At 48.5% G+C, this 4,022-nt stretch overlaps 1 pseudogene; it reads right to left on the bottom strand.

The window, feature by feature from the left end:
• Nucleotides 1–1,073: 1,073 nt before the first annotated feature.
• On the bottom strand, nt 1,074–1,182 carry LOC119968090 (annotated as a pseudogene).
• Between the last annotated feature and the right edge of the window lie 2,840 nt (nt 1,183–4,022).

The raw sequence follows: 4,022 nt of genomic DNA, 5'->3' as shown, positions 1-4,022 counted from the left end.
AGCCAAGATTCACCCTGCTATTCACCTACACTTTGCTGTTTTTATGCGCTCAGAGTTTCCCCCCTGCCGAGGCCACGATTTAGTTGATTTCCTGCTGGCGAGCTGAACTCGGCAGCTACTCGGCAGCAGGAATGGCTCCTCGCAGATCGGTCCATCATTTTGACCAGCCTCGATCTCTGCATCCAACGTTTTCAGGCCCTCCTCTCCCAGTTTCTGGACGCCCACCCCTCGTTCACACTCCTAATCTTCTTATCGTCCCTGATCCATTTTGGTAGGAGATAGTTTCAAGGCATCTCAGAGGAATCATGAACAATGGGACACCCCAATCTGGAGTCTGGAACCTTTTGACAAGTAAATTCAAAAGGTTATGACAACTTCACATGTCATAATGCAATGTGTATATGTTAAATGTAATACAGCAATTATTGATAGGGCTTTGTTCTGAAAAGATAGGTGACCAGCATTTAGAAAGTGTTCAGGTTTGTTCGAGTGTTCTATCTGCTTGATGAGGTGCTCGTCTATCATAGAATTTACATGATGTGGAGATGCCGGCGTTGGACTGGGGTGAGCACAGTAAGAAGTCTTACAACACCAGGTTAAAGTCCAACAGGTTTGTTTCAAACACGAGCTTTCGGAGCACGGCTCCTTCTTCAGGTGAACCTTCACCTGAAGAAGGAGCCGTGCTCCGAAAGCTCGTGTTTGAAACAAACCTGTTGGACTTTAACATAGAATTTACAGTGCAGGAGGAGGCCATTCGGCCCATCGAGTCTGCACCGGCTCTTGGAAAGAGCACCCTACCCAAGGTCAACACCTCCACCCTATCCCCATAACCCAGTAACCCCACCCAACACTAAGGACAATTTTGGACACTGAGGGCAATTTAGCATGGCCAATCCACCTAACCTGCACATCTTTGGACTGTGGGAGGAAGCCGGAGCACCCAGAGGAAACCCACTCACACACGGGGAGGATGTGCAGACTCCGCACAGGCAGTGACCCAAGCCAGAATCGAATCTGGGACCCTGGAGCTGTGAAGCATTTGTGCTATCCACAATGCTACCATGCTGCCCAAAAGCCTACTGCACCTGGTATTCCCAGGTGGTCTCCCATCCAAGTACTAACCAGGCCTGAATCTGCTTACCTTCCGAGAGCGGGCGTTTTCAGACTAGTATGGCCGTAGGTCTACATCCACCAGTATTGAGATTTATTTTAATGCGCCAATTTCCTCTGCGGCTTAATATTTTTTTGATTGACAGTCAAGTCACCTGTTAAACCTTTGAAACAGTTGAACAGCTGGCTATCTCACCAGATGTTCAGGTTACTTAAAAGGCTTTAATGCATTCAGCCCAGCCATAGAACATAGAACAGTACAGCACAGAACAGGCCCTTAGGCCTTCGATGTTGTGCCGAGCAATGATCACCCTACTCAAACCCACGTATCCACCCTATACCCGTAACCCAACAACCCCCCCCCCCCCCCCCCCCCCCGCCCGCCCCGCCCGCCCGCCCCTCCCCCTTAACCTTACTTTTAAGGACACTACGGGCAATTTATCATGGCCAATCCACCTAACCCGCACATCTTTGGACTGTGGGAAGAAACCGGAGAGCCCGGAGGAAACCCACGCAGACACGGGGAGGACGTGCAGACTCCGCACAGACAGTGACCCAAGCCGGAATCGAACCTGGGACCCTGGACCGCATAAGCGATTGTGCTATCCACAATGCTACCGTGCTGCCCCATCTTTTCAGACTTTAAAGTAGTGGAGCAGGTGGCCATTTGGGTGAGTGGGCAAAGGAGCTATGAAGGGGGCATTGGGGTGGGTAGGGTATGAGGGGGGTGAGGGTTGTGGGTTGAGGTGCTTAACCCTGATATGTACACAACTGGGCTCCTGTCCTAATAAATAGAGGTGGGCCTTCTAACCTGTTTGCCTCGGTATCTGCTAGCTTCCATTCCCATCTCAGGCCTGCTTCTCGAGGCAGCTGCCCCAACTCCATCCCCTCCTAACCACCCAACCATGACAATAGCATGAGCGGGTACTGCGGGGCTGGATGCAAGGATCAAAATCCAGACTTAATTCTCTCCCCAGAAATTATATTTTGGGGTGGGATCAGGAGGGCACAAGATATGACAATTATGTGGGACAGGCTGGATAGACCAAAGGGCCGTTTCCTGTATTATCAGATGGGCCAAACCACTTCCAATCTTTCCGTACAAATTATCACTTGTACAGTTTAAAAGCTATACGTTTACAACGACTTGTATACAAGCTTTAAAATGACTGATCGTCAGCCACACCCTGCCAACTGTACATGCACACAGAATGATACGGTCTAGTACTTTCATCATACACTTTCAAATAGAGCTCAACTACAAGCTTCAATCCAGAGCTTGAATGACAATGTAGGCTAACACACATTTTTTTCCTGGTTCTAAGCCTTGCTTAACAGAGTAAGAAGTCTTACAACACCAGGTTAAAGTCCAACAGGTTTGTTTCAAACACGAGCTTTCGGAGCACGGCTCCTTCTTCATTCACCTGAAGAAGGAGCCGTGCTCCGAAAGCTCGTGTTTGAAACAAACCTGTTGGACTTTAACCTGGTGTTGTAAGACTTCTTACTGTGCTCACCCCAGTCCAACGCCGGCATCTCCACATCATTGCTTAACAGAAGCATCGATTGGAGATGACCCAATTCAACACATCTTCTCACATGAATTAATCGTTAGAGAATCGGAATCATCGCCATGTGAGTGATCCAAGAATCCCACCCTTTTTCTCACTGGTACTGTAAATACATGACGCTCCAAACCCAGAGCACAGTTTTGTGGAAGTTCAGTGTGTCATTTTGGCAGCAAAGGCCACAAAATGATTTACCCTCATATCTAGCTTATACCTAACATGTTAAACACCAGGGGCTCCTGGAGGGCAATAATGCCATCCCATTTTCTGTAACAGAAGAAAAAATTTACACAGGTCACCACAATTTAAATGCCATAAGGAGTTTATACATACCTTAACTACACAGCATCTGGGATAGATAACTGTTGTGTTAATCACCCTGGGGTTACCAGGGATCGGGTAGTGTTCCTTCATTATGTTCCGGTTAAGATCTTTGGAATCCATGCATATCTGCAACTCTCCTGAGGGCTTCTTTACACAGACCATCGAGCTGACCCAGTCAGTTGGTTCCGTCACTTTGGAGATGATGCCCTGGTCTTGGAGCTCCTGTATCTGTGCCTTTAAACGTTCCTTCAGAGGAGCCGGCCCCCGGCATGCTGCATGGATTACAGGTGTGGCATCAGGCCTCAGTAGGATCTTGTAGCAGTATGGCAGCGTACCCATTCCATCAAACACATCCGGATATTGAGCAAGGGTGTCATCAATGTCAGCCTGAAGATCCACATTGGAAGAAGACATGGCATAGACTCGCTGTACGAGATTGAGTAGCTTGCATACCGAGCAGGGATGCCTTATCAGGCTTGATGATATCAAATCGCAGCGTGACATTGATGGTCTTGTTGGAGACGAATAGATGACAAGATCCTAGTGCAGTTATGGCATTGCCATTATAATCGAGGAGCTGGCAGGCTGGTGGAAGAATTTTGGGTTGCTTTTTAATGAGGTCAAAATCAGCTTGTGAGATGAGATTGGCAGAAGCACCAGTGTTCAGCTTGAACTGGATGCTGCATTGATTTACTTGTATGACTGCACGCCATTCGTCCGCGGAATCCACATTGAGGATAGATAGGCGACTTGCTGAATTTGAGGAGGCATACTTACATGTAGTGATGATGCCCTCACGATAGGGGGGAACTCCAGGCAGCCGTCCTCTGGATCTGTAGTGCTACCAGGATCAGAAACCAGTAAACCTTGCTGTACATGTCGAACGCGCTTGCGTTAGAATTGGAATCGCTGGCCCTTGACCGGTGGTGCAGACCTGCACAAGGCTGCATAATATCCAGGCTTCCCACAATTTAAACATTGCCTGCCTTTTGCAGGGCATTGCCACTTTAAGTGGGCGGTGCC

The sequence above is a fragment of the Scyliorhinus canicula genome, chromosome 6 (genome assembly GCF_902713615.1).
Source record: "Scyliorhinus canicula chromosome 6, sScyCan1.1, whole genome shotgun sequence".
Classification (NCBI taxonomy): Eukaryota; Metazoa; Chordata; class Chondrichthyes; order Carcharhiniformes; family Scyliorhinidae; genus Scyliorhinus; species Scyliorhinus canicula.
The sequence above is the reverse complement of the archived record's forward strand: the minus strand, read 5'-3'. Positions and strand labels throughout refer to the sequence as shown.